The following is a 19,842-nucleotide window of genomic DNA, read 5'->3' as shown; positions in this document are numbered from 1 at the left end:
GTAACAGGACATGTTCAATTTTTGGGCAATGGGATATGAGACTAGGCCAGCCCAGCAGTTTTCCCAGGGACTGAGCAGTGTTCTGTGACTACCAATTTAACTGTTATCATTCTAACTCAAAAAAAAAATCCTATGGAGTATTGGTAGTGTAATTATGCATACCTTTTATTGGTGACTCTTACTGGTGTAAAAGAACCAAGACAGAACAAATTAAAAGCTCTATAACTGCAGAAGGCTTGTCTCATAGGCTCTTTCTATCCTGGAGTATAGATATAAACAAAGAGTTTATTTTATTTCTTCTTCAATTTTCTTTTTTTTTATTTTCTTTTTTTTTAAAAAGAAATTAGTGATAAAGTTAGAAATAAAGCTATTGCCTTGCAAAATGATAAAGCAGAAAAAAACTGTGATGTTTATCTGAAAAGCGATGTGTATGTTTGCAAAAAAAGTGCCCTTTAAGGGATCAAATATGTAACTGTAAATTTATATGTGAGTGAGAGAATTCTGTAAGCGTTTATGTAAACAGGTAAATATTTTTATTGTATATATATATACAATATAAATTTATAATAGGATATTAATACAGTCAGATTTCTAGTAAAATTTTTTGAGAAAAAAATTATCACTTCATAAGAGGTGACAGATAATCTTGTACAAGTTTTATTAGGAACTACATGCTGGACAGAAATAAAAAAAAAAAAAACAGACAGCAACTAAAATAATTACAGTATCTAAAGTATCAGTCCATTTGTTTAGAAATAAGAGGAAAAAAATGTCTTAGTTATATCATAAAGTACTATGTGGATGTTTGTGAAAGGATAAGATAAATAAGGTAGCAGACATAAGTGTCCCGTATCTTCATTTTATAGGACACTGAAAGAAATTTGAACTGCTGCATTGATAGATTTATTTGCTATGATCATTAATGGATGAGGTCTCGTCTCTTGAAAGGAAGTAGGGATTCTTATAATAGCCAAAAAGGAGAGAACTTGACTAACTGCTTATAAAATATGTCTATGTCATGAATGAATCCTGACAGAAGAATTTTGGTAGTTACAGTCAGATAAGCTAGAAAGGACTGTAGATGGATATATACACCTGGATCAATAGGGAATTATTTTTGGCAAACTATTTGCAAATACAATTAATTATAGGAGCCTGCTGTATAAAACACATAAAGCAGTTATTTTACTTGACGCAGAGTGGATCTTTTTTTGGATAGAAGAACAATATATGTAGAGCATATTAGACAGACACAAACTTTAGAAATACATTTGACAATATTGAGGATGTGAATGTGTATTATCAGATATCTTGTTTATGGGTGAAATATGTTTGAATGTCTTTAAGAAGCCTATAAGAAATGAATTATAATAGTAACTCTTAGGTTGAATGGCAGTAACCCATTAGATTTGTAGTTTTGTTTATTGGAACATTTTAAGAGCGCTCCTCTACACTGTGTTGCGTTACTCAAATCTGGAAAGTGACATCACTCCTCTGTTCAGTAATATGGATTCTCTTTATGTGTTTAGTAAAGATGGAAGTTCACCAGTTCCTAGTTTTCTTTCATGTTTATAATTTTGATTGATACTTTTCCTATTTTAATAAATTTTTCATAACTGAGATTTTTTTTGTCCCTCATAACTTGTCTTTCATGCTGTTATACATGACTTCTGCAACCAAATTCTAACATTTTCCACATATGTTTGATTATGCTGAATTTTGGATAGTCAGACATAGTTTGAAAAGAAAGAGGCACAAACCTCATTCTTCCTGTGATTAGACATGTGCCTGTCTTTTTGGCAAGGAAACAATTTTGAGATACACCTTGCTCTGAAATCTCTTTGTTACATTGTCAAAGCGCTTTTACAACACTAACTACTTGTGATACTTTTGTGAGAAAATCAGATGAATGTCATCAAAATGTTGCCTTTAAAGATATTATGTAAACTGATTGTGTGCAAAGATTAAATCTTAGATGGGATCAGCTTCCATTTCCTAGTTCAATAGTCCAAACCTCTTTTAATCTTGCTTTGTATTTTCCTTTTCATTCTAGAAGAGTAGGTGATTTCCTTAACTGTAGTGTGTCATTGCACTCAAGAGAGTTGGAATATGTGGCCCTTTTGTGCCTATAAGGAACATGTGCATGTTCCCGTGTGCTTTTACAGACATCAGACAGCAATAAGTGTGTTGATTTCGTGTATCAGTGTATAGTTTGCCTGCCTACTGCACCATGAGCTTGTGTACAAAAAAAATATGAACTCTCTTCAAAATAAAAAGACAATAAACTCAGAGTTAGCATCCTTCTAGTGAAGAAGGATTCTATAGAGAAATTAAATTAGAAAGTATCTCAAGACTATTTTCAGAGGGGATTTTTTTGGGAGTGTTGTAGATTAGGAAATCAGGGGAATTTTCCTTCTCCCTGCCTCACTCCAAGGTAAAGAAATGGAGTGAGCGGGGGGAGGGGGGGGGTGGCGGGGAAGGGAGGTTATTAGCATTACTAAAGATGTAGCTAGCAGGTGGAGCCCTGGCCGGGAAGGTGAGAGGCAGTGGATGTGTGGCTGGCTCTCGGGGTGCAGACAGGCAGTTTGTTGGGGAGGGGGACTGGAGGTTTAGTTCCCTTTTGGCTGTTAATCCTGGGGAGTTCGACCTCTTGTCCTGTTGGCTTCGACCTGCCTGACTGTCCCGCCCGCCGGAGCTGCTGTGTTTCATCGGAGAGTTTTGCTTGCCCGCGGGAGAGGAGGAGGAGTTTTGGAGACACCACCGCTTGAGACTGCCACTCGAGACAGCGGTGAGTTCCCGTGGGAGTGGGCGGCCTGCCTTCCTTTTTGTCCCCACGGAGACGAGGACCCCCCATCTCCTCGGCTTCCCCCAAGCGGCCCGGGACCACCCCTCCGGTCCCCTTTTTCCCGCGGGTGACTGCCGGAGCCCACAGCGCCCCCTGCCGACCACGACCGGGTATTGCAGGTCCTGCACCTTCCAGCGGCCCAACAGCGCCCCCTGCCGACCACGACCGGGTACTGCAGGTCTTACAGCTTCAGTGGCCCAACAGCGCCCCTTGCCGACCACGGCCAGGTACTGCAGGTCCTACAGCTTCAGCGGCCCAACAGCGCCCCCTGCCGACCACGACCGGGTACTGCAGGTCCTACAGCTTCAGTGGCCCGACAGCGCCCCCTGCAGACCGCAATTAGGACCGTGTTAAAGGACAGAGGAGTATTCTTTTAGACTTGTTGCTGTGGTTGTTGTTGGTGGTGTTGTTTTGTTTTGTGTTACTTTTTTTTCTTTTGTGCCAACATTCATATATTTCTTAATAAAGGGTTGTTATTTCTCCTGTTTTTCCACGTTTTCCTCGAGTAAAGCCCCTTAAATTGACATTACAATTGCAGGGAGAAAGGAGTTTGGTCTACCTCACAACTCATCTTCTTTAGCAAACAGTCTAGTCTCTTCAGACTTCGACAGGGAGGATTGATGGGCTGAGGCAGATGTCAAGAGAAGTGTATTTTACACCTCAAAAGCTGTCAGAGTAGAAGTGCTAGCCTGTGGTTCAGTGATAGAATATGAAGATAGCAGATGGTGTCACAGCACAGATATCTGTCAGAACAGGGCTGGAGAAGTAGAAAGCTTCAAATAAGTAACAGTTTTGACTGTGTACATTTTAGAAGTGAATCAAGGAAAGGCAAAAACAATATGCCACACTGTAGACAGTCAGTGAAAAATGCACAATGAGTTTAACATCATCCTAACAGATCAGTCAGTAAATAGCAAGGTTAGCATACTGTTTGTGAGCTGAAGAAAAGGGCCAGTTGAATATCGGCACAACGGGAATTTCCTCAGAATTACTCCTGGATTTTTGAGTATAGGTGCTACTGCCACAAGTATTTTAAAAACAAATCAGGATAAAAAAGGAAGGGTTTTTTTGCATCATGTCCATATCATTCCTTTCTGGACAAAAGATGCAAACCATCCTCCTGCAAAAGAAACCTAAAATACCCAACACCGAGTTTATGATTCTTCACATTACTTTGTGCTTTTGAGTGGGCCTCTGGAATATATAAGACAAAGGCGAGAGAAATTACTAAATTGAACCAGAAATGACTCACTTTTCTCTCTGCACGATAAAGACTAAACCAATTTTTGTGTGTTTCATTGCATCTAATGTCAAATTCATGCTGATAACTTTCATACTTGAGGTAGAGTTACTAAGACTGCAGTCGGACTTAGTGAATCATTAGCATCTTGAAACTTGCTTTATATTATAATGACTGTAACTGTTATTTTGACTGTAATGTAGAGATTGTAACTATTATTATAATGTTATTCCCTGACCTGGTCAGACAGTTGAACTAGATGATCATTTTAGGTCCCTTCCAATGGAACTATTCTATTTGGTTATATGAATGTTAGAAGGGGTTAGGCAATAAATCCTGTGTTGGAGACCTCAAAACTTTGTGCATTGCTGAGTTTGACATATCTCTTGAGATGCCATGCAAAGCTGGTGGCCCTTACAGTTCCCATTTTTAACTTTCTGAAAAGAAGCTGCAAAAATTTTATACATAATTTTTATTAATGAAATGTAAAAATGTTTATCTAAAACACAAAAGAGAGGAATTATGACTGTGGTCAATGCAAGATTAAAAAAATAACAGTAGCCAAGGTGTCATTCTCAGTTGAATATCTTCGGAAAGTCAAGGAGGTTTTTTTTTCCCCTACTTATATTTTCTGTTTGTTCCCATGGCAATGTGTGGTTTTGACCTTGTGAAAGACTTGCTGTGTAAGTTATCCCACAATATCAATAATTTATTCCCCCTCCCCATTTATATTAACCTCTTATCCTTCCATAGACCTTTCAGAGGAAACTTTGTCTAAAAAGATGATGAAGTGAACAATACTGCATTTTTTTAACCTCTAAGTATAACATAATGTAAAGGTCAATGTATTTGTCAATTTAATACTTAAATATAAAAGTAGTAACTTAGTTTCTGGGCTGCTACAGCTTATAGTTCTTTATTATGCTAATAAGACTTGATAACTAACATCTATTATGTTATAAATGCCATAAAATTAAAAAGGGAATATACTAAAAATTTTGACAAGGTTATTTTAAAATGCAATATTTAACTTCTGTTTCCTTTTTTATGTCTTCTTTTGATTATATATAGGCAGGTAAAATTATTGTCAGTCTTTCTCAATTATTGTATATATTTCTTCTAAAACATTCTAAGTGCTATTTAATTAATTCATGAAAAAGACTTGGTAATTAAAATATTACAGAAAAAGTATTTGTACAGTATTGTAGCAGCTTTTTTTCTCATTCTGTGATCTTGAAATCTCAGATGGCACTATTAATATTTAAAGTGGATGGAGGGGCAATTTTTACTTTGGGACACTAGAAAACATTATGGTAAAGCCTTTGAGTCCCTCCTGTACTTTGTGTGGCCAGCACCCTCACCATCAGCAATCCTGCCATTGTAGAATCCTGGAGCAAGAGTTACACACTAAGAACACCAGGTGATGGGGATGGCGAGCTAAAAAGTGTAAGAGCCAGTACTAAGTGGGTGCAGTTTCCATTAGGTGTCCTGATTTAATAACAAATTAATAGGGACCACTTCATCTATATGTTTGCAAACATGTAAACAAAAAGTTGGAAATAATTGCCTTTTTAAATAAAGAATCATTAAGGTAGGAAAAGACCACAAAGATGAGTAAACACTTTAACTGCAGTTTGAAAAACATATTTCAGACCAAGAAAACAATCTTCCTTTCCAGTCAAATCTCCCAGCCAAAGCTCTGGGTATATAAAAAGTACAATGTACAATGTATAATAAAAAGTACATCTTGTCAGTAACTTTTCATTAGGAATCACAGATAACTTGGCTATGGAGGATATTAGTGTTCTGCATCATCTGGGTGTCAGGCCAGTTCTCAGAAGATCTGGAGGTACCATGACTGATGGAAAGCTCTCCCTCTGCACTGCTGCCTCTGCTGCAAGCTTGTTTATCCAGCCACAAGGTGCACAGCAAATCTGCGTTGGCACAACTCCTGTGAAAGTATTATCTCAGACACGAAAGAGAGACTAATTGGCAGCTTTGACAACCTCTCTGTTTTATCTTGGGTTTTTATGGGTTTTCTCACTTCTCTTTTTGAAAGTTTCAGCTAGTTTTTGTTGTTGTTGGTGGCGGTTTTTTTGTTTGTTTTTTTGTTTGGTTTTTTTTTGTTTGTTTTTCTTTCTTAAAATCTCTTTTCCTTTAATAAAAGGACAGACTTTCATATTTATGAAAAAGTTTGGTGAAATAAATGGTGTGAAAGTCTTGTTTCACAAGACAAGAATTAATTGTTTTATTCATGTTATGACTTCAGAGTCTGACAAGGTTTTTAAGCATTTTTAGTGGAAACAGTTTTTGTACCTTAAGGAATAGGAAACAGTGGCTTCAGGTGTGACTTTGCAGAAGTTTTAAGATGTAGTAATCAACCTGTGTTTCTCCTGGTAGAGGAAAGCATATAGGAAAAAGTCAAAGTTCCCTCTGACAAAAACTTCTGTAGTATTTACTTTTCTGAGTTAAATGGGGAAAAGACGGGACAAGATGGTGTGGTATGTGCCTCTTTAGAATACTCCTGTCATTCTCTCTAAATTAGGTTTATACTGTTCTTATGCTTAGGAAAGGGTCATTAAAGTGCCACTTCCACCTCCTGTGTGCATGGCTTAATTTAGTGCCTTCTTAAATTTAATCTAAATATGTGTAGGGAGATTGGGGAAGGATAAAGATTTTGGACCAAAACACCCTATATGCTCTTTTCAAAACCAAACTCCCAAACAAAAAAACAACAGAAAAGGCAGCAGAATATCCTTCTGAGGTGCCTGAAAAATAAAATTTCCTGATCATATTTGATGGTAGGATTGATAGTAGTGCCTGTTAATATCTGAGGATTTTGTTCGTGGATTGTTCAGGAAACAATTTAGTAGTTTGTGGACATATTTGGGTTCTAAGTACCTTACTGGAGAGCCAACTGCATAGACTACATTTATTAGATATGTGCTTGCTTTCTGTTTGGCATCAGTCTTGTACAAAGACACTAAACAGGAGTAAAATGTTCAATCCAGGCCTTTTGCAAAGAAAATTCTAAAGAGAAGAGAGTTCCCTTACATATTTACATTTTTAACTCTTGTATTATCTTGTATTTCCAGTAAACGATCTAAATCAAAGTAACCGAATTTAAAACTAAGGACACAATGGTTAGTTGATGTAAATATATATTTTTTAAAATTAGCATTGCTCTACATTGGGTAATAATTTCACTGTAACTTATGACTGAAAGAAACAAGATAAGGGTTCATAATAGAGTGTGTACGGCGTGGAAGATTTTCCATCCTATGCAGAGGACTGTTTGAGCAGATGGTCACACAGGATTACTTTCGGGTTTACTAAAAATATATTTTGTTTTCACATTGTGTATATTTCCAAAAAGCATATTTTATCTTTGATATATAGAAAACTCTTGGCATTTCCTTGCATGTTTGTATTCTTTAGTGGGAAAGGATAATAAATGCTCTTTGGTTTAGCAACCCAGGTCAGATTGCTGCTGGTGATACATGTTTGTAAAGCTAGATCACTTGAACATCGAGTTAGGGAATGGAAGGATTTCTGCTGTTTTTTTAATCATGTTACACTATTGCTTTCATTTCTGAGTTGTTCTCTGGCAAGTTAAAAATGTGTGTCTTCCTTCTGTGGTCAGATTGATTGAAATGCAATGTTACTGTTTGACTACTGCCACTACCGGTCCTATGATTTTTTAAGATATTAAACAGGAAGCCTTACTACAAGCTCTCATCTCTTTAAAAATAAAATAAAGGTAAGACAAACTTATGAGAAGAAATACAATTAAAGTCACAGATGAAATTGAAGAGGATGGGAGAAATGAGGACACTAAAGATTTCTCTCTTCTCTTCCCTTTAGAATCCAAAGCACTGGGGGTAATGAAACTGGGAAGTAGAAGGAAAGAAAAGTCAAACCACTTTCTTTTTAGTTCATAGAAACCCAACTTTAAAATGTTCAAATCAATTAAAATTTCCAGGCCTTTTCAAGATTTGCTGAGACTAGGTCTCTATCATCTCTAGTTTTAGCAAAGAATAGCTTAGACATAGAAATATGAAGCTAGAAAAATGTGGTAAACATAGATTTCTTTTGGCTCTATGTTGCCAGCATTTTTAGACTATTAATGAGTTTTGTGGAAGCTTGCTGTTGAAGTCAATAGTGGTAGAAGAAATTGTCTTCACCTTGGGAGAAAAAAATAAGGTTTTTTTTAATCTTTTAAGAAAAAAGATAAAAGTTGAAAATGTAAATGAGTGTGTCTTGTTAAAAACCAAGAGTTGAATGAAAAAGTCTAAAATATATAGCTTTAAAATGCTCTAGTGGAGTGTTGTAACTCTTTTAGAGGAAACTGACTTTTTCTAGTTTAATGTTTAGATTTCTTCAAGAAAATGAATGTTAAAAAATGAACAACAGAGTTTGAGGCACTGTGAAAGAGATAGTACTTGTTACTAAGAAGGCATTTCTGTTTTTTGGTGACATAATGAGAAGCATTCAAAGAAATTAATTCCATATTTCTATAGAACAAGATACTTTGTTGTTTTAATTTTCACTGAAAATTTGATCTTTTGGGAGACAGAATAAATTATCTCTCATTTTTAAAAACTAAGAGCAGCAGTTCAAAATTATTCATTGGCTTCTTTTTTTGCTTTATTGAGACTTGAGTGTTTACTGGGGCTAGCAAGTGAAGGTGAGCAAATTTCTTCAACTTCTGCATTTCTGTTTTCTCAACTGACACAGGAAATAGTACAAATAGTACACATAAAATAGAACAGATTGGAACAGCTAATGTCTTTCTATATATATATATGCCATGCATTTATTTTTCCTACTCTTAAGTGTTTGGAATCCTTTAATATTTGAACTTCAAAATTACTTCTATACAAATAGCTTAATCTTTCACCCTTCAAATGCTTCACTTAAATGACTCTAATCTAGTCTTCCTGTTAAATTTTTCTTTCCAGGATCATTTATGGTGAGAAAATTAACAATGTTTTTAATAAGTACATTTTCTGAAGTAGTAGATGATGTTTAATTCTTCTGCAGAGAGAAACAGTCAGAAGGCAAACTTGTGTCAGGAGAAAGATTTATTTTTTTAATGATTCCTGGTGTTGAAACTGTTGATGGTGTTGGGTTGTATGTTGTTAAAAGAGTTTATAGTGTTGGCAAGTATTATGAAATGTCAAGCCTTTAAAATGCTATCAAAACCAGAGGGCAAAACATTCATAAGTACTTAGAAGTGAATTTTCTCAGTCCTGTGGCAGCATCCTCAAGGAATGTCATACCTTGGACTTAGTGGGGAATTCTGCTGGTATTGGTGAAGCTTGATATGGTTTTGAGATAACCCCATAGTATGTGAGACTGATGTGTCCTTAAAGTGCTATGGATCAAATTCTGGCCAGTGTGCACCTGGCAAACATGTGTTGGTGTTTTATGTTGTTGAAGAGACCAGAGTAAGCAGTAAATATTTATTAAAAATTCTAACAAGGAATTTGGCTGTGATGTTTGTGAACTACCTAAGGGTCTGGTTGGAATAAAGGCTTTTATTCACATTATGTACATGCTCTTTTATGTTTCTTTTAACTGCTAAAGCCTTGCTCAGACTTCTGGAGCAGAATTGGTGTCAGATTGCATTTGCTGAAATTTCCATATGTCTAAAGAATATATCCAATGTTGGTATTTTAGAACTTGGCTATACTGTATGTCTTATATTTACTACTTGCAATAATTTCGCTTTTAGGAGCCTTTCTGCTTCTCCAATGAATATGAACAATTCATATTTTATAGAGCAACCTACATCTTGTAGATAAATGATGCCTTTAGACTTCATTGGCTGTCCAATCATTGATTAAGCCAGGCTAAAGGATGGTTAATCTTTTTAAAACTTTATACTTTGCCTTTTGTCATTTAGATAAACTTTTATTTCATTTATTAGAAAAAAACAGATCTAGAACACTTTATGGAGAAAATTTCCTAGGACATCTCTGTCTTGTGTTCTATGTATAAATTCTGAGTTATATAGCTAAGAACTCTTCCCTTGGAAAATCTGCCATCAAGAGAAGTATTTTGACAAAACTTTTTTAGTAGATCATATGAAGAAAATTTTTGTTTGTTTTTTAAAGAAGTTTTATTTGTTGCAGAAAGAAATGTAAACATAAAATGTTTTGACTGAAAAATAGCAGTTTTATATGGTAACAGCTGTTACTTATTGAAATACCAGCAATTAGATGAAAGAAATGGAATGTATTAAATTAACATTCTCTACTGAAATGTCATGAAGAAATATACTGGTAGGAAAAATAAAGCAGATAAAACTTGAAATTGAAGCCCAAAATTAGGTTTTTATAAGTATCTGCAGTGAAAAACCATATGACTTGAAAATATCTATTCTCAAGTCTTGAGTCTCAATCTAAATTCTCAAGGGAATTTAGTTTGCTTTAGAATGAAATTAGACGTTAGAAACAAAAACATTTCCTGTGACCAATATATGACAGGGTTTTTTCTTCTTCTATGAATCAATCGTATTTTAAAATAGCATAGCAATTGAGTCTTCTCCCAATCTGTAGTAATGTTTTTTATTACTGTAGTAATATTCCAAATTATTTTGTGTGTTGTTTTTTTTTTTCAACAAGTTATGATAATCATTTGTCCTCAAATTTGCATTAAAAAATTCTGTATTTTTTACAGGAAAAAACATTTTTCTTGGGGGAAAAGACAGTTGCATTACAGGTTTTCTGTAAGAACTTGTGACATTGCCAATGTTGGATAACCAGATAATTGGTCTGGAACTGTTAGATTCACAGATATGGTTCTTGTTGCCTGTCTTTAAGTGAGCAGACTGAGTGTCAAAGTTGAGAAAGGTAGCCTTGGGAGGAAGACAGGGAATGGTTCTTGGAGCACACCAGTCACAACAAGAGCCTTGCTGAAGTGTCTATGGGCACTGTGAATGGTGTTGCTGTTCCAACAAGGAAAGATTTAGAGTACTGCTTTGGTGCTTTGCTGAGTAAAGTTGTCATATTTTTATGTGTAGATGTTTGAAGAGCAAATCTATTACTTCTGTGGCGAATCCAGTGAGATGAGGTTTTGAGCAACCTAGTCTAGTGGAAGGTGTTCCTGCTCACAGCAGGGGTGTTGGAACTAGATGATCCTTAAGGTCCCTTCCAACCCAAGCCTTTCTAGGATTCTATGATGTTTCCTGTACTCAGTTTTGTGCAGCAATTAATTACTCATTTTACGTAATATTTAAATCTATGCCTTGGGTCAAGTGAGTGTGTATCAGGGGTTAATTATGCTGATACTTTTGGTCTGTGTTTGGCCCCGCCACCTGTGAAAGTCTTGCTCGTTCCCTGCCAAGTTATGGGAAAACAAGCACTGATAAACGGGAAAGTTGTCCTTGAAGAGAGTTTCTTGTATAAACTGTTTTAATTGGTGTTCTGTGATTGGCTGATTGACCTCCAAAGTCACTTGAAGGAGAGATTGAGGAGGAGGAGGTGAAGGACGCCCCCAGACTCATTTGGAAAAGACCCCCTGAGTACAGTACGCAGGCGCAGGGAAAGCCACGCGTGCGCAGAAGAGATGCACTTATATAACCAAGGAGGTGGTACTGAGGGCCTCTGGCTGGGCGGTGATGACCACACCTGCGGAGGTTGAGGTCACTTAATTAATTGTATAAAAAGCAGATAGCTCTTTCTTGGAGGGAGCTAGCTTTACCTCAAGGACAACGTTGCCTTTGGTGGGGACGCCTGCCAGTTTGTGAACTTACTGACTCTCCAAGGATGCAGCTTCTACTATGGGTAATTATAGGCATGCTAGGTCGGTAAGCTAACTTTATGGGTAACAGCTGGGTAACTAGGGAGGTCGTGCTGGGGGCTTATTTCTCTCCTCCTTCCTCCCTTTTGGGTTTGTTCTTTTTGTTGGCCACCTCTTGGTAAAAAATATTGGTTTTTGTTAGGCTTTTAACGGTGTCATGGTTTCAAGATTCGGTATGTTTCAAACCCTCCCTAATACAGAATGTAAACTTAGCAAAGATCTATATGAAACATTACATGATGCAGGTACCCTGTCTTTTAGTGCTTCACGCTGTATCATATTGGTAGATACTTGAGTCGGGGTGCTGAAGAATATGGGAAAGTAGTCAATAAGATGATATAGCAGGTTATTTTTGCTGTCTTGTTCCTTATGAGTTTCTTCTAGGTGTGAGCTTGTCTTATATCTTGGAAGAGAATTTTTTTTCACCAAATTTGTTCTGATCAGTTGCTATATAAAAGCATGTTTCACTATATTCTGAGTAATTGCTCTTGAACAAAAATGCATGTCATAAAAGCTCAAATGTCTTGATCAATGTGTAGAGCACCTCTAGAGAACAGGTTGGGTTTTTTAACTGTTCAGCTCCTGTTTTTCTCTCACTTTTTTACCTAAACTTCAAAGTAATGGTGGTTGAGATGGCACTTCCGATGAAACAGCTTTGCTTATATGATCAGAAATTGTAGGTGTAAGTCAGCCATGCAGTAATCACTTCCACTTCTGGAAAATGATTTCAGCATGAAAACAAAAGACAGGTACTTTGAAACTAATGCCCTGATTGATTGTTCTGACTTATTGTACTCCATATACTCAGTGTTGTTACTCAAAATAAACCCTTCCCCTTTGGATATATCCTGGCAAATACAGGGTTTTTTTTCTTAATTTACATTTTGAGGGGAATCTCCTTAGAGAGTGGTTTGCTTAGGTTTGGGGCTTTTTTGTGGGTAGTTGTTTGTTTGGTTTTGTTGTTTTTTATTTTTTTTTTAATTGTAGCTGTACAGCACAAACTCAGTCGAGAATCCTGTTATTTGGTCAGAGCTTCTGTGTGTAACTCAGACAGACAATGACAATAACCTCTATACAGTTCTGCAACATTTTTGACCTACGACAGAACATGCTTCATCTTTGTTCTCTTTTTAACTCTGCATCTCCTGTAAAGGCACCTGCTATATTGAAAAATTAAAAAAAAAAAAAAGAGAGAGAAATAGCCATTGCTGAGAGGAATACTCATATGAACCTTTGCGAACTTTATTCTCAAAATGCCATTCTAAACACATGTACATCTATGAACAGTAACCTGACATTTATAACTATACTAAATAATGCAACAAAAGAATTTCAAAGCTCATGTGAACCTTTACACATGCAAAATTTACGGTTTCTTAAATTATTTACTGTGTTTAGAAACCATCTCAGTGAATCAGATTTTGGAAACAGAAAGTAAATACTAGCTGTTGAGTTATATGGGAATTTAGTTTGTTTTAGAAGGAAGATTATGTTAATCTTGTGTGACTTGTGGTTTTTCAAAACAGTGAGGCAAAATACTTTTCCGTTTCTAGCAGTACAAACACATGCACTCGATCTAATTTTTGCTAGGTAAGATATGCCTCTTTAAATATTTTTACACTGAATTGGCATATCATGGTTATATTTCTATAACAGGAGAGAAATGAGTGATTGATTCTCTAAGTCTTATACTAGTGACCACATATTTGATACTATCAAGATAAAATTTCCTACTTATTCTGGGAAGAGTCTGTAAATTTTAATGAAAGGGTTTATTATTTGTATTTTAATAAATAGCAATATTATTGAGAATGTTACCATTAATAAGTTTGTTATATTGTCTATATATATATCTATCATACTGATGGAAGTCTATTCAATCTAAGGCGACTGAAGGCCCACACCAAGACCTTAAACCATCTTGTCCGGGAGCTACTTTATGCTGATGACGCCGCCCTTGTTGCCCACACAGAAGCAGCTCTGCAGTGTTTAACATCCTGCTTTGCAGATGCTGCTGAGCTCTTTGGGCTGGAAGTCAGCTTAAAGAAGACAGAAGTTCTCCATCAACCTGCACCTCAGGAAGTCCCCCATCATCCCCACATCACCATTGGCCAATCAGAGCTCAAATCAGTCCAGCAGTTTAATTACTTAGGTAGCCTCATCTCCTCGGATGGCAAGATTGACGGAGAGATAGACAACAGGTTAGCAAAGTGCTTTTGGAAAACTCCACAAAAGAGTATGGTGTAATAAACACTTGAAGAAAAGTACAGAGATCAGTGTTTACAAAGCCATAGTGTTGTCTACTCTCTCATATGGATCTGAATCATGGGTCATCTACCACCACCACCTGCGTCTCCTAGAACGGTTCCATCAATGCTGCCTCCGTACAATCTTAAACATCCACTGGTCAGATTTTGTGACCAATACATCTGTTCTAGAGCAAGCAGCAGTCACAAGTATAGAGGCCATGTTGATGAGAACGCAGCTGCGATGGGCAGGACACGTCTCCAGGATGAAGGACCACTGCCTCTCTAAGATCCTGCTTTATGGTGAGAGGAGCCCCGAAGAAAAGATACAAGGACTCCCTGAAACAACATCTCAGCCTTGACCATAACTGGTCTACTCTGGCCTCCAATCGGGAGACCTGGAGACACACCATCTATAACACAGCTGTCTCCTCTGAGAAAGCACGCAGGATCACCCTTGAGGAGAAAAGACAACGCAGAAAGAACCGTGTATTGCAGAATACACCATCTAAGGAGTCTTTCTGCTGTGCCTTTTGCAATCGGATATGTCTGTCACTTATTGTCCTCATAAGCCACCAGCGTGCCTGCAACAAATGTGGATAGAGCCTTCCCAAATCTTCGTTCGCGAAGCCTAGCCATGATATTGTCTTGCATTGGAGGCAATTACCAACTTGCTTCAGTCTGACCAAAGTTAATGAGATACTTACAGTGATCTGTGCCATTACAGATAATCTCTACGTAGTTTTAATTTTTTTATCTCTGTTTTGAAAAAATGTGTGAGCATCTGTACATGCATACAAGGGCATGGATGTGGGTTATAGGAATTTTTGTGATACATGAGACATTCAACTATGGTTAATTATACTGTAAATATTCCAAAAATTGCTAAGATTTGTTGGTCAATTTTTATTTTTTTAATTTTTTTTAATCAAGGAACTGGAAGGAACGCAAAGCTCTCACTTAAAAGAAAGTATATGACTATGGTGCCATAAACTATTAATTCAACATTCATGGAAACAAGTTCTTTTCAAGGTAAATTAGTTCATGGTAAATTCCCCATTGCCATGACCAGAGTGTAGAGAACACTAAGTCAACCAATGATGGCAAAAATGTGTAGGTTTATGACAGTTATGTCATTCAAAAAAAGTATTTTTCCTTCCAGAAAACTCCCACCTAACCAATGTCTAGAACAAGGTAAAAATTTCAAGCATGCAAGTTATGGTATTACACATCAATTTAAAAAGAATTATTTGTCATTGATCTAGTAGTATTGCCAGTAAATTAATTAAATTTTGACTGTGGCTTTAGTACTTGAGATGGTCTCAAGTATCTTGAGTGGTGTGCTAGTACTGTGTATCTTTCAACAAACACCTAAATAATTTCTGACTTCTTTGAGGAAGAACTTTACCATTCCTGGTGACTGAGCACTGCAACAGATTGTCCAGAGAGGGTGTGGAGTCTCCCTCACTGGAGATATTTAAGGACCATGTGGATGCAATCCTGTGCTATGTGCTCTGGGATGACCCTGCTTAAGCAGGGAGGTTGGAGCAGATGACCCGCTGTGGTTCCTTCCAACCTTACCCATTCTGTGATTCTTTATTTGGCAATTAACAATGTGGATATTCTGTATAATATAGCAAGTCTGCTAACTTAACATACCATTTAATGGTATAGAAACAGTTGATACCAACCAAGACACAGTTTAAGTTTCAAATTTTTAAATTTCTGTTTAATGGCTCATAAAGACTGTTTCATTTATGATAACTTTTAAAAGAAATTGACTTTTTATTTGAACTTTACAGGGAGTTTGACTTGATGGTCTTTAGTGGTCCCTCCCAACTTGAGATGTTCTGTGATTCCATGAACTTTTATCAATATGAACATTTGGGAAGAATTTTTTGAATAGTCTGGTCTGTTGTGGGTTTTTTTCCTATGTAGTGGAATATATGAGAACAAAACACAGAAACTGTCCTTTCTAACATAAACCCCAGTGTAACTGCTAATAACAATATATCTGAGATATTGGGAAGGTTCTTTATAATTTTGTAAGTCTGTCAGTATCCCTGGGGAAGATATGATTTGTAAAAGAAAAAACAGTAATATTTATCTCAGACCCTTTTCATCTTGATAGTTAGTCTTTATAATGGAAGTATTAATGCATGTATGCTAAGGTTTAGTGTCAAGGATTAACACTTAGTTGTGCAAACACTTCCTTCTTCATATTTCAGGGATTTGTTGGAAAAGATTGGCTTGCTTACACATATTGTTCTTGAAATGTACTCTTCTGGAAATTAAACTAATCTAAGCCATAACCAGATCTCCAGTTATTGCAATAGTGTAACCTGAAGTAATTTAGTTAAATCTGAAACAGGGGTCAAGGCTTTTGGGGCTGACAGCTGAATTTGGGTCTCTGTGTAAATCAAGCTACTGTATAACAAAGGCCATACTACTTGCTTTGGGAGTGAATATTTTAAACACTCAAATTATCTTGTTGCTGTGCTACTGGGTCAATTAAAAAAAATACTTTTCAGTTTGGGACCATTGTTTAAGAGGAAGGTGTGGAAATCCTGTTCTGCAGTAAGGAAAAACTGCAAAATAATTCTGTTGATAATAAGTGAAAGTTAAGAAAGGAAAACAAAATCCACCCACCAAAACCCAAGCAACTCTGTTGCTTTCCCTATACCAATCTACTATTTCGAAACAAGATAAGTTTGAAATTTCTTTAACTGATGAATATGTAATCTTTTAAATTAAATGTGGGTGGCTGAAATTGTTTACATTGGCATTTAAAGTATTCAGTTCACTATAGAAGATGTAGGACAGCCCAATGATGTCCTGAGATTTCTTGGTTTATTTTTGAGGGGAATTAATTTTCTTCAGGATTAGTTCAGATACTGCTGTGAAGGCTGTGTCAGATTCTTGGTGTATTTGCCTGATAGCCATAGGCACTCTAAATAGACAAACAAACAAATCAAAGTACCAACATGACGATCAGTTTATGGAATGGCAGTTTAATTTCCTGATTGGCTTGCCAAACTCTGCTCTCTCAAGAAAGGATAGGAAGGGAAAAGCAACAGTTATTTCTGACATGGCCCTAGGTAATTATATTCTTCTTCATCAGACAAGAATGTGTATGCTTGACTGCACAATTCAGAAATTAAAGGTTGTTGCACTCATTTGAAAGGCATGTTTTCTTTTGGGGTTTGTGCCACCATTTAGAATAATCTTTATCTCGTTTTAGCTGTGATCCTCTCTTGGGAATCAAGGGGAGTGTGTTTTTTAACTGTATTGATGAAGATACAGCTGATCAAAAACACAGTAGTGCACTTTTTTAGTGCAAAACTGAAAGGAAATTTCAATGGGCTTTCAATTAAAATTTTCTTTTAATACAGTAATAGAGAGAGCAGAGCAGATCACATGGCAAAAGATCCTACTGGAGTAATTCGCTTGTTTAGAGCACACTGAGCCAAAGTGACATCATGTTTCATCAATGAACACAGCATTAAATGTGACGTAGATGTCAGACCTTGTCCCTGCTACGTGATATCAACTTGAGTGTGCCCTAGGGAGCTGCCTGATGCTAGACTAAGGCAGGAACACTGAGACTGGTGACCTTGGTCACTATCCCATAGGAAGGTGGAATAAGAACCTGTTCATAAAAGAAGAGAAGGAAGGACTTCAAATTCCCCTCCCCTTCCATCCTCAAGTTTAAATGCCTTGTCTCTACCTGCAAAACACTGGAAGTGTGCATGGGAGGCAGTTCTCTGCTCGTAAATCATCTTTACAGTGTGAAGCTTTTCCCCTGTGCATGGCAGAGGACACAATTTACCGGCTCTTACAGGATGTAGAGGTGGTCCAATGAGTTTCACTGGAAGATGAATGAGGACCAAATTTGTCAAACACAGATACTTAACACTGAACTAAAATTCAGGAATTTAAATCAAAATTGCTTGGTTTTCTGGGCACTGAACTTGTACTTTCTGCAGCAGCTGTACATTTTGTGGGTGCTTACCTGACTGTCGTGGTTTAACCCCAGCAGGTATATACCGGACATGACATTCTCTGTGTGGAGTAGCACTTTGACCAGTTAGGGCCAGCTCTTCTGGCCATTTTCCCTCCTGGCTTCTTGTGCATTTCCTCACTGTCAGAGTAGGGGAAACTGAAAAGTCCCTGATTTTGGGTAGTAACTACCAAGCAACAGCTGAAACAGCAGTGTGCTATCAATGTTGTTCCTATACTAAATCCAAAACACCTCACTGTACCAGCTACTAGAAAGAAAATGAACTCTATCTCGTCCAAAAGTAAGACACTGATTTTAAAATGGGACTTCTGTGTTTAAAGTGCTAAATATGCATCTTGACAACCAATTCCTTAATATTAAAATTGGAAAATTCTGGCTTAGGCTGTCTATGCAGGAATTTTTTTTGTTCTTCATTTTGTATTTGCACAGCTCTGCTAATTAGGCATTTAACGAAAAAAACCCTGATAATAAACTTCTCCAACTCAGACACGCAGAACTTAATTCCTGCTTCTCAGCTGGTTCATTTATTTCTGCTTCATTATACTGACAAAATTCACATCAGACAATGTTTCTGAATAGTTTTTCCATTCTGAACTTGATAGAGAGAGTTAAGTTTTGTGCCTACTTGTTGAAGGTTTTTATTTTTTTTACGCAAGAAAAATTAATTTGATCTTCCTTGTAGCTCACTAGTTTCCTAATCTCCAAAGCCATATTATCACAGCTTAAAATAAACTATGCACTGATTGATTGACTGACAGGGAGAAGGTTTTCTCATTTGGCTGGAAATGCGTTTGCTAGAAATCAGTGCTTTTTTTACCAACTGTTTTTTTCTGAACATTTTATTCTACTTGAATGTTAAAATATTTGTTTCTGTACTACTATACAGGGAAGTAGCTTAGTACTGCTTTCCCCATATTAAAATGCTTCATGTGCAGAAATACTTGGAGTGAATGGTTATGAATACATGTTCGAAGCTGCATATTCATTATCAAATTTGAAGTCAGACCCAGATATGTGTAGAATAAAGCCTTTTCTGCCTTCTACTAGTTCATGTTGTTATCATTTATCTGCCTTCCCACATGCAAGCTTTGCAAATAAGAAAATTTTGCAGCAGTCTACAGCCAAATTTTAACAGCTGTTCTGCTCAGATTCAGATCCGAGCTTTTAATGCAGCTCATCTTCTAGAATGCCCTTTTATCATCAGGATTAAGGGAGAGACAACTGCTTTGCATTTTTCAGATGTAATGGGATTTGGGGTTTTACCAAGACTAAAGTCTCTTGATAAAAGCAGAGCATACAAGAGTGAAGAGAAGAAAGTTTAATATTAAATACGGTAGATAAAACTACAGATAACCTTTGGAAAGGAACACCTGAGTCACATGTAAAATAATATATTTAAAGAGAATATCTTTTATTTTTGCTTTTGGTGAAACGCACCAGTTTATGATTTCAAGCCTTATGAGATATATGACTGTTCAGCAAGGGTGAAAAATAGTTTCACCACCTAGAGGTAGAAAATTGATTTTTACTCAGTGTAGGGAGATGTGTAGTATTTCTTCAAATCTATAGTCAGAAGCAGAACACATCCCCTCATGCTGTACAAAAATCAATTTAACAGAGCAGAAGGAAACTTAAGTATGTTCTAAAACATACTTAAAACAGAGTGGAAACAAAGTAGTTCTGG

This window comes from Pipra filicauda, unplaced genomic scaffold, assembly GCF_003945595.2.
Source record: "Pipra filicauda isolate LSUMZ 115617 unplaced genomic scaffold, ASM394559v2 scaffold30_size5312502_pilon, whole genome shotgun sequence".
Classification (NCBI taxonomy): Eukaryota; Metazoa; Chordata; class Aves; order Passeriformes; family Pipridae; genus Pipra; species Pipra filicauda.
Note: the sequence above shows the minus strand (reverse complement) of the source record.